The sequence below is a fragment of the Aegilops tauschii genome, chromosome 7 (assembly GCF_002575655.3).
Source record: "Aegilops tauschii subsp. strangulata cultivar AL8/78 chromosome 7, Aet v6.0, whole genome shotgun sequence".
NCBI lineage: Eukaryota > Viridiplantae > Streptophyta > Magnoliopsida > Poales > Poaceae > Aegilops > Aegilops tauschii.
Window position 1 is genome coordinate 46,869,573 of NC_053041.3, and position 12,332 is coordinate 46,881,904.

Below are 12,332 nucleotides of genomic sequence, written 5' to 3' on the forward strand. Positions count from 1 at the left end.
CTCCATCTAAAATATCGTAATCCACCATGAAATTTGGTTCAAGATCATAATCACCTAACTAAATCCAAATTTTCTCAAGTTTATTAAAAACTTACTTACTTAACCGATATAATTACCACCATGCTCACCTACTAGACCTAAGTTCACATAATCCACCAAACATCTTTTACTAGCTCGTCAAGATCATACTCACCTAGCTAAATCCAACCAAAACCTCATAATCCACCGTAAAATTTGGTTTAGGATAACAATCACTTAACTAAATACAAAATGTTCCAAACAAAATTAAAATCTATTTATCCACCAATATAATAATCACCATGCTCATCTACCATACCTAAACTCTCATAATCAACCGAACATTTTAGACTATCTTCTCAAGATTAAATCACGTAACTAAATCCACCTAAAATCCATAATCCATCATGAAATACGGTTCAATATCACAATCATCTAACTAAATCCAGATTGTCCAAGATTAATTAATCCACCGAACATTTTTGACTATCTCCTCAAGATCACAATGAACTAAATAAATGCATCAAAATCTTGTAATCCACCATGAAATTTGGTTCAAGATCATAATCGCCTAACTAAATCCAAATTTCTTCAAGTTTATTAAAGATCCATTTATCCACCAATATAATAACCACCATGCTATTTACTAGACATAAATTTTCATAATCCACCAAACATCTTAACTATCTCGTCAAGATCACAATCACCTACCTAAATCTCCACTTCATCTCCATTTTGTAAAACCTTATTTTCATAATCATCCCATGGCCATTAGTGACACCCTTGGGTTTTTGCAAAACATTTATGAGTAATAAAGATTCTTCTCAAGTTCTATGATTTATGCGACTAGCATGGCTAAGCATTACTATTAATCTTGCACATATGACCCACATTTATTTGACCACTACATGGTTAGAATGGAGGGGTATTAAGAATCTCAAAGGAGGGTGTCAATATCAAGCACACACAGCATAGCTAATCCCTAGCTAATTTACTTAGCATAAGAATGTCAAAGGGGTGTCAATATCAAGGACATAGGGCATAGCTAAACCCTAGCTAATTTACTTAACATAGCAATACTAGTAAACAATACTTTATGCATGAAAAATAATTCCAAGTGTAATGCAAATATGGGTTCAACATGATCAAAGTAGGTTGCTTGCCTCGCTCAGCAAAGTCTTCAATGGTTTTGGTCACTCCTCGAACATCCTTGAATCTTTCGAAAGATAATGATTTCTACTCACTAGAAAAATAAAATTAACACACTGTCAATAAACAATATGTGCAAAGGGCTCCAAAATTTACAGAAGTAGTATCATTGGAAAGAGGGAAATTTTAGATGAATTTTGGAAGCACCCTGGATTTAATAAAAAGAGAAATGGTATTGTGAGCCAGAACGGGTCTGCCTGATTAAACAATACTACATCGGGGCGATCACACAAGCCACACATGAGCAGCAAAACCAGGATAATCAAGCAATATATAAAGATCAAGCAATAACAAATAAGATAATATGGATAAACTAGAGGATATTACTTCAAGTGGCGGAGCAAAGGAAACCAGATTGCAGCTGAAGCAGGAGCAGGTACCTTAATTCTGAGAGGTTTTTTTGGGGGGCAGGGAGGGTTGTTGTGGTAAGGCACAGGACCGGTGGTGGATTGATCCTGGGACGCAGCTGCTGTTGTAACTTCAGTAGAATACGTTGTAGGCAGCCCATAAGTACCAGTAGCATAACGATCACAGTATGACTGCTACTGGCCATAGCCTAGCTGGCTAGCAGTGGGTGCACCAGGGGAAGGCGGTGGTGCACCATAGCCTGGCTGACTGTATCCGTACTGCCCATAACCAGCCTGAGTAGGCGGTGCCTGTCCATACGGAGCAGATGAAGGCGGCTTCTGAGCATGTGGAGGCTACCCATAAGCACCCTGGCCATACGTGGCCTGTGGTGGTGGCTGCATATCATAGCCAGGCTGTGTGGAGCAGCGTATCCAGATTGAGGGGGCAGAACCTTGCGCCGTGTAGCTTGATGCAGCAGCAGTAGTATAGGTGGTTGATTAGGATAACCTGGTTGGCGTCCAGTGGCTGGAGTTGAGGCTTGCTGCCCTGAAGATGCTTGACCAGCGCCACCTGGACCACCATAGCTCGGTGCAGTACCACCATCCTGAGTTGGGTTAGCAGCTGATGCCCCATAGTTCTACTAATCATATCCAGGCTGCTGCGAGTAAGACAGCCCTTGGGTCTGATAACCAGAGTAATCATAAGCTTGCTGCCGGCCACTCTGCTGAGAGTACATAGAATCACCATACCCTTGTGAAGCATGAGTAGCAGACTGGCTGTAATTGTAGCTGCTAGCATCAGGAGGGGCAGTAGTTCCAGTGGCATACTGTTGCTGTTGGGGTTGCTGCTCTTGGTTATAGTAGTCATAGCCAGTGACAGGGGGGCTGCTCTGCCATAAGGTTGCTGGCCATACTATGGTGGTGCACCAGGATAAGCTCCAGGCTGTGTGTAAACAGGCTGTTGTGTTGCTGGTGCATCAGGCGCACCCCAGGTTGCCCGAGGACGGGGAGGGTGGTAGCCCTGTTGGATTTCTGGCATGATTCTACAAAAATATAGTTTGCACATCAGAATGTTTATAGAACACAACATACAATGTACCATGCAGAACAAGTGCAAACCAGAAAAAACATATCCAAAAACAAAGCAATGTAATATACAGAAATTCCAGAACCACCAAGAAAAATGGAGGGATCAATTCACCGAGCAAGATTCTCAAGCAACATAAGTGCTGCCCATCTAGCGTCTACCATGTGCAAAACTATGGGAGCTAATGAAGATTGGGCAGCTAGATAAACACACGTACATATTGAATAGCAATAAAAGATTGCCTTGCAGTTTGTAGATGTTGATAAATCAGCAATAATGGATGGTGACAGAGTGATCCATAATTATGTGCAACATCTACTTATATTGCTAAATGACACAACATACACAACAGCAGTTCTTTCGGCAAGTCTCTCCAAAAAATATATTATAGGTGAACAGAAGAATGTCGAAGGAAATATTTAAGCAAAGTTTTAAGGAAGCTTTGGTCATGGTAACAAGAAAAGTCAACAGAGGGAGAAAATATATACAAAAAAACCAAAGATAGATTCATGCGAAATATCCTGCATAATCTTTCCAAACTATACATTACAAATAAAAACTTTCTTGCCCAATCAATAAACAGTAACATGCTTATTTGTTACATGTTGCTCTCAGAGGGTGGTGTTAGCAACAGATAGAATGGGCTGAAAATTAAGCATGAAGAATTATCCCCTGAGTGAGCAAAAATATCAATAGCCTAAATACCAGCTACTACAGTGCATGATCCATCATTGAAGTGTGCATACTGATCACTTGCATAGAGGTTTAAACCGACTATCCCCAAAGATGTACAGAAATAGCAAACGTAAATTTGACAGGACAAGACCAGGTATATGAAATCCAATCATATAATCCAAACACAAACTAGTTCCTTCTGTTTCGATATAGAAAGACTAGGCATGTTCCTGGATGTATGTATTATATTCTAATGGTATACTCCAATGGTACACATGGGACTTCTATACCGAAACAGAGGGAGTAGTTCATAATTTTATCTTTCATCCATCAGCATCAAGTATATTAACATTAGGTAGTAACAAATCTGCCACCAGGATTGATGTGTGCAGCCCTCAGAACTAGTTACTGACACTAATTTGGCCATATGTCAAGATAATGATCAACAGATAGTATAGCCTGGGATATATGGATAACACCACAAGCACCATTATGATATGTAGTGAAGACGTTGCGATAGGGTATATAATATAAACCTCCCAATGGAAGTATGGATTTGCCAGTATTTAACTGTGATTGTTCAAATATTTCTAGTATCTTCATCAGAGAGACTACACAGAGCATAGCAGCTAATAACAAAGAGATTGCACAAATTACAAATATGATTATATAAAGTATACAATCATGTCAAAGCCATACTGCTGTTGCTCCATGACCACCTTGTTTTACAAGACAACCCGTTGAGATAACGTTTTGGACATGTACATTTGACAAGAATATAGGGTATATCATAACTAAAGAGAGGAGTTTCAAAAGCAAGCAATGGAAAAGGAAGATCAAGTAGAGAAATATAAATCGAGACAAAAAATACAGTAACATATAAAAAAAATGATAATTAAACCCACATGATTTTAACAACACTGATAAATAACAAATAGCTGCAGCAGTTAGGAGGTGGCGTGAAAAGAGAAAGAAAGCTGACCTCACTGGTAACCTCACTCAAGCTGCTTTGCTATTTCAGTTCGCTCTGCAGTACCATGAATATACAGTGTTCTTTCAGTTGAAGTATCACCGGGAGGCAAATGCAAAGGAATGACCTGCAGAAGGATTTTTGAGGACAAACCAAATATTACTATTGTTATTACCAGTGGTAATGATGAAGATGATACAAAATATAATACTCCCTCCGTCCCAAAATAAGTGTCTTAACCTTAGTACAACTTTAGTGGTAATGATGAAGATGTTACAAAATATAATACTGTACTAACTAACAAGGAGGAAAAGGAGAATAATAAAACGGATAATTATGAAGATGAAAGAAGCATGACTTCTACTTCTAGTTGAGCAAAATTAGAACTTGGATTTTAATTTACTTGGCAAATCATAAGAAAAATGGAAAAATGCAACAACAAAACGCATCACGCATTGCTAAGTTATTAAGAAAATTCAATGGTAAGTTAGGCCAGGTTCCGCCAGCAAATTTATGTTAGACTTTGCAATAAGAATTTTCGCAAACCTGTATACAAGCTCCAGATTTGGCATGCATGGATTTTATAGTCTCACCAAAAAATAGTTAGACATGGAACTAATAGGCAAGGTTTTTCACCACCAAAGAAACTGAAGTCCGTGAAATAATATCAGCTGGAAAGCTTACAAGAAACCCTCATTGCTATATTGGGGCGTGGTATGATTTTCAAAGTCTGAAAAACAAACCCAGTTCACCTTGTTGTTAGCAAGTTGCATCTGGGATTGCTCAGCACTAGGTTGAGGTGCATTGTACTTCCGATTAGAGATAGTGCCAAATGAGCCAGCATCAGCCTGCAGGTCGCATGACAAGTATGGTTGAATAAATAGATGCACAACTAGATGTGAAGTCCTGACCATAAAAAAGAAATCACAGTACCTCTGCAAGAACATCACTTATCAACTGCTCATCTCTGCTTATCTGGTCAGGAGTGCCCGAAAGATCAACCAATCTTGTCTGTGACCTGGGTTGAACATGTCCCTTGTTACTTGGATCTTTGCCCCTGACTGAAGTTGGATATGCTGTATAGTTTCTCCAGCTTTTCCAATGATAACACCAACCTAAAAGAAGTTACGAAAATTAAGTTAGCAGAGCAAAAAAACTGCACTTCATGCAACCTTGTATCAACTGCAAGAATGCAAAAACCAAACGAGTAAACTCCAAAGTAGCATACCTTCCATTTGGGATATCAATCTTTTTTGTTGTACTACCACTCTGGTATCCACCACCATATGAATAATACTCACTAGTAGAAAAAGGGCCTTTAGTCCCGGTTCTGGAACCGGGACTAAAGGCCCTCCACGTGGCCGCTGCCTGGAGGTCCACCTTAGTCCCGGTTGGTAACACCAACCGGTACTAAAGGAAATTTTATGTTTTTTTTTGAAATTTTTTTTGAATTTTTTTTGATTTTTAAATTTCTGAATTATTTTAACCTCTAATCTCTAATAACCCCTCATCACTGCTCAATTTAACCTCTAATCTCTAATCACCCCTCATCATTCCATATCATCTAACTTCCCGGACGGTCACCCATCCTCTCACTACTCTAGCCTGAGCACGCTTAACTTCCGGGTTCTATTCTCCTTCGTTTCCAAGTCTACACTTGTTGTTTTCCTGATAATAGTAAGATGTCAATCCTATTAACCAGTGGCGGACCCAGGAATAAAATGAAGGGTGTGCACACTTTAAAAAAATCTGCTTAATCTAAGTGTGATATCATATATGGCAAAAGAATAACACAAATAGCTCAATCAATTAAAAAATGCTCAATCAAGTCTCACAATAATATGTTTCTCAAATTTGTGAAATTACAATACAAATAGCCTTACATGAAAGATACACAAGAATAACTTCGGTTTGCCCTTCAGCTGCAGCCTTCTTTATTTTGACCTCATGTTTTCAACAAAATGGACATAATACTACTAATCCTCTTTGTCTTGAGTTCTGCAAGTACAACAAAACAAGAAGTAAGAGTCCTACAATCACAACAAAACGTTGATGATTGTTTTGTTCAAAGGATAAATAATTTTTATGTCTTTAATGTGGGCTTACAGCATCTATAGTCGGGCGCCCCAAACCCTCCTTAAACGCCCGGGCGGCCCGCCCGGTCTCTGACCGGTCACGAAATTTTGACCCGGACGGACGGCTCAAGCGAGCCTCAAACGCCCGGACTAACTGGCACCCCTCATATCCAGTCCAAATATGGGCCGGATATGGAGGCGCCCGGCCGCGTCCGAGCACGCCGGCCACGTCGAACAGACGGCGGGGTCCCACATGGAAACACCCGGAAACTCGGCGGTCCGAAGCTCGTCTCCTTCGTCGGACCGATGTCGCCGCGTGGCTTCGCTCCGGCGGGCCGTGTAGTGCCTAGCCCGGCTATTTAAAGTCGACTGGCGACACCAAAGCCCTACCATCCACATTTTCCTCCGCATGTCCGTCGCCGACGCCACTTTCCACTCCCTTCACCCCCCTAGTAGCCATGCCCCCAGGCCGCCGGGTGAGGACACACCAATTTCTAACGCCGGAGCATCGGCTCGAGCTCCTTGAGCAGATGCGGGCAAGGCGCTCTCCTACCCGACAAGAGATGGAGGCCGCGGAAGAGGCGGAGATGGTCGCCTACATGGACGAGGTTGAGCAGGAGGAGGATGAGCCGGAGCCCTCCTACTCGCCCGTCCAGCCGGCGCCCGGCACCGTCGTCCTGGACATCTCCGACGCCGAAGATTATCTAGGGCAGTACGTAGTATGTAGTACGTAGAATTTCTTTTGCATGCCTTGTATGGATCTAATGGTTGAAATATGAGAGACTCAGATGTAGAGTGGCTAATTTGAGACGTGACCGGTCACTGTCCACGAATGCGCCCGGTTGCGTCCGTGCGCGTTTGAGGGGCCGAATTTGCAAAGCCCAGTTGTAGATGCTCTTAAATGGGCTGCAATGTCCTATTTCCATGGACCAGCGGGTGGCTGATGCGGGTGACCCATGCATCCGGCTGGTCAATGGCAAGCGTTTCGGGGCGGACGACCGGTGGTGAAAGGAGGGGAAGGGACTAGGCGACAAGGCAAGTGGGCGAGGGGAGGGAAGCACGGGGAGCGGCGATGTCCGAAATTCGGACGAGCAGTCGAGGCGGGTGATTAGGTTTGGATGGCCGGCTTCCACATTCGTATCCGTGGATTGGTCCTCACTTGTCCGTGGACAGATGCAGGAGGAAATTTGTGGGTCAGCGTTGAAAATATGACGTGGTAGATTGAAGTTGTCTCAAGAAATAACGTGGTAGATTGAAGAGTTATTTTTTTCGTTTTTTCTGTTTGCAATCTACGCGAGTCGCCGCTAGAGTTTCCGTCGAGTTGATCGATGGAATTGGTCTAGCTAGCTTCTACCGGGCTCATGTATATACAGGAGTCTTGGCTGGACACACACGTAGTGCTGCTAGTAGAAAAATCAGTCAAGCTGCTTCTATGGTTTCCTAGGTTTGCATGCACGTGTACAGCTTCAGGTGAATCAGTTCTAGTACTGTAAAACCAATAAAATCAGGAAAAGATGACAAGTAGTGAAAGAAATCTGCAAAATGCTGGGTGTGCCACGGCACACCCGGCACACCCTCTAGGTCCGCCAATGCTATTAACCCTCAGGAATTTAGCTTGAGCATGAAGTCACACATTTCACTGTTTGAGTTTGAAACTATTGTTCTAAAAAACAATAATTATTTAGTAACACTAATATTTCTTGAATAAGTAGTTTGACCATAGTTTGACCAGATTTAACAAAAATTCAAAAAAAAACAGAAATTTGAGCATAATTTTTTTTCTTTTTAGAATTTGAGGATTCTAAAAATTTGCAAACAGGCCGTAGGCGGTCAAAATCGGATGCGGATTTTCATGCTGAACATTTTGATATATTATACGTTTTTTTCTGACATCGCATGCAAAAGTTATAGCCGTTTTACATTTTCCCTACACTTTTTGCAAAACATGTCCAAATTTAAGTTTTTAAATTTTTCTAACTAGTACATGTAGTAACATAACTACTCTGGAAGGATTTTAATTTTTGAAGTTTTTATCATTTTCTTTTGCTTTTTACAAAACTGAAAAGGTGATCCACGCGGGGGGGGGGGGGGGGGGGTAGAGTTTGAAAATGGGACCTCTAGTACCGGTTCGTGCCATGAACCGGTACTAATGCCTCAAACCCCATTAGTACCGGTTGGTGGCTCGAACCGGGACTAAAGGTCTAACCTTTAGTACCGGTTGGTGCCACGAACCGGTACTAATGTGCATCGCACCCTTTAGTCCCGGTTCGTGGCACCAACCGGGACTAAAGGTCCCATTTGAACCAGGACTAATGCCTGTACGGTGCCCTAGCCGCTCGAACCGGGACTAATGCTCACATTAGTCCCGGTTCGTAATGCAACCGGGATTAATGCTCTTTTCTGGCCGAACCAAAGCCCTGTTTTCTACTAGTGACCGATGTGTGTTTGCTTGTGAAGATAAGGGTGGGATGGAAGAACCATGGCCTAGAAACAAAACAACAACTCATTATATTACTGATAGCTGCAGATCTGTTGAGTGAGAAGAACAACCTTCATGTGGACAACATAAAACAGGACAATAATGACAGTACATAAGTAACAAACTAATAACATTCAGAGCCGACTGAAAATATTACTGGAAATCACATCATCTATGTACTACATGAGATAATCAAATATTTGGCTCTGTGCCGATAGACAATCATCAACGCAGTATGTTACCGCTTTTTGCATGTTAAAAAGGAACCACAAAAACTATTGTCATTTGTTGCATTTGCATCTAGAAGAAAGGGGTCAGTTCCACGAGACATTGAATAAAATATTACATGATATAGCAGAATCAAACTATGGATACTATTGATCACCTACACAGGATATATTTGCCAGAATTCTTAACAAACTCTACTAGCTATCCTTATGAGCGAGTAATAATATTGGAGCTCATTATATGGAGATCTAAACTTCCTAGCGAGGATAAAGGACTTGCTAAGCATTTTCTTGTTGCCTAGATCCTAGTACGGTTAAGCTTCGCCTAGGCGGGATATTTTCTTCCACTGCTTCCTAAACATATCGCTAAATCGCATGGATTGCATAGCTGTACTCAGCAGCTAAGGCCCACTAGGCGGCGAGAGAGAGAAAAGGGAGAGGATGACGGGTGGGAGCCAGCTGTGTAGTATGTATATGTATAAATTTCATGTAGATTTGATGAGGAACTAGAGACACTAGCTTTTGACTTGGGTTGGGTTTGATTTGTGGGGCACGGACAACGGCAGCAACCATGTCAATGGTTTATTTCATCGTAATCTATATGATGGTTTGAATTAGTTGGGTTCGGTTCATAATGGAAAGCTGCCAATGGTTTTTTTTTCAATGTGTGCGCGATGGATTTATAAAGTTCAATGTGTGTGCGGTGGATTTAGCTCAATGTGTGTGTACGGTGTGCTTGCGGGCAAAGTGTTCAATGAATTGCGTGAACCAAATGTCAATTATAGGGATTAAAGTTTAGGGAATCTGCTAGAGATGCTCTAAGATGTTCATATTATTCCAATCCTATGCCCAATGCATACAAACAACTAAGAAACTATAACAAGATTGTGATGCAAACATCCTTACGCTAGACAGTACCATATCAAAGATTATTCTCCTCTTTTGTACGAAAAATATCCCCCCCCCCCCCCAGTGTATAAGACTCTTGTCGATGCAGTTCAGACAAGACTGGCATATATTTGAGGTGATGAGCTTACTGACACTCGTAAATTCTTTCTAGTTCAGTATGTGAGAACTGAGCTAGTGAGTATCATACCAAAGTCATATATGCTACCTATATTATTAATTGCACACAACATGCAAGCACGGTGCACTCGTTAGATCTTGTGAGGTATACTATCTCACCCTAATGAATACTTAGTAGTTACCATCAGCCTCCCTCCTATACCGGGGACAAGTGCAGTTACTTTCCTTGCTAGAAAAACAATGCATATGGTTCAGACTTTTTCAGACAAGTAAACTGCAACATCACATTCTAATTTCTAAACTCCGAGTGCAAAGCATCAAGTCTGTTGAGGTGAGTAGGACTAGGATTACCTACAACCCTGATTTAATTTTTTCGAGTTTTTCACTCAATGCACTAAGCTGAACGCAGACAGAATTTTTTCACTGAAGAGGCATTATACAGATTTCAGACTTGCTCAAACAAAATAGTTTGCCTGAATAAAAACGCATCATGTCTGTTCGATAGGATTACTCACATATAGAATAAAGTTTGTGCACAAGTGTGAAACACAAGTGTCCACAACATCAGAACATTCCTCTTTCTCTTTCTGGCCAAACCACCCATAAAAAAGAAGAGAGAGAGCTGTAAGAGCGGTAAAAGCAAGCTCGGTGGCCCGGTTTCACTACAGGTTGATATATCCTTTTGAAAGAAAAGTAAATTCGCTATGCTATAAGGTACCAATTCATCAAGGTATAAAACCACATCTACAGTGGGAGTACCTATCTACTTTCGATTCCCTTCTTACTGGCTTTGCCAATACATCATACTAATTTGACGCTTCCTTACGCTTTCTTTCAAGCATTGCTTCCAGGACAACGGAGAGTATTCCAAGATAAAGAACCAGAACTGAGGTTGACACTACTGAAAGATAAAAGAATTGTGGATAGATGGATTCGCACCATCCCAAAACCGAAATACAGACTTACCAAAAAAAGACGAAAATAAATACTCCACCACCAGCCTACCTACTAGCATGTATTAAGCGAATAGCTTGTATGGTAGTTGTTAAAGAAAAGATGTATGTAGTCCCGGAAGAGAAGCAATTGTCGTACGACCTGTAAGCGTCACTTTTGACTTCCTTGCCGTTTGTGAATTGAGTCAATCGAGTTACGTTTGAAAAATGAATGGAATTCTGGAGTGGACCGAATATCCATGGCAGAACCCCACACTGGCTAGGAACTGGGCTGCACTAAGCCCGGCACTTTTTGGGCTTCTTCATGAATCTAGTTTTCAGGTAAGGTCAGATCATCTTATTGAATAGATATCTGAAAGAAAGCAAAGGAATGAATCGTTTTTCCAATTACCTTCTCTCGAAAACCATAGATCTTCTGGTTACCATTGACTATCCAGCACTTTCGTCTGTAGAGTGAAGCAAGAAATTTCATGGAAGGGCTTTTATGCTAATATCAGCCTTGTTTGGAACAATAGATGCAATCCATTTCAGTGTATGTCACTGAGTTCACCATTGCAGTTGAGACGTCAGGCAATTGAGCGTTCCCTAGAGTTTTGTTCAAAGGCTAAGGACTCCCTGCCGCCTTCATAAGGGCACTAAGGCGGAGCACGGAAAAGCAAATTGGGCACCCATGTTTTACCAGTCCCGGATCTCAGGGCCGTTTTGCCAACCGCCGACACGAACGAAATCGAATTTCATTGCGGGAAATTAGGATTTCATGAGGGAGGAAAAGGGGGTGGAGAGTCGTACAATGCATTGGTGGGATGAAGGTGCTAGCTTGGCTGAGATAGGAAGTTTCGATGTGTATGTAGATTTGGTTCTAGTGCCCCCACCCTTTTCGAGATCTGTCAGGATTAGCAAGATGTTCTGGTGTAAACTATAGAGAAATGGAATGAATGAAATGTATCTAAGAAGAAAGGAAGCCATGCTCCATCCTGTTTCTAAAAAGAACATCACCTCCCTTTTTGGTTAGATACCGCTCCGTTAGGTACTAATGCTTCTACCTATCACCCGGAGGGTGGGTTTGAGAGCTGTGTTTTTTTCCAACGTTAATATCATTTCGCGAGAAAAGTCATCTACTGATGTTGTCAGCGGAGTCCCTCGTCCATCCATGTATGAATAGCGGTATCCCCCTTTTTGGACAGTGATGAGGTAGTTGACGCAATTTGCATGTGTATTTGCGTTCGGCTTTGCTACGTTCCTTCTAGAAAAGAATGTCCGCGGAAG

General features: G+C 41.7%; 1 pseudogene; it reads right to left on the minus strand.

The window, feature by feature from the left end:
* Positions 1-1,550: 1,550 nt before the first annotated feature.
* LOC109737284 (uncharacterized) lies at positions 1,551-6,417 on the minus strand (annotated as a pseudogene).
* Positions 6,418-12,332: the final 5,915 nt, after the last annotated feature.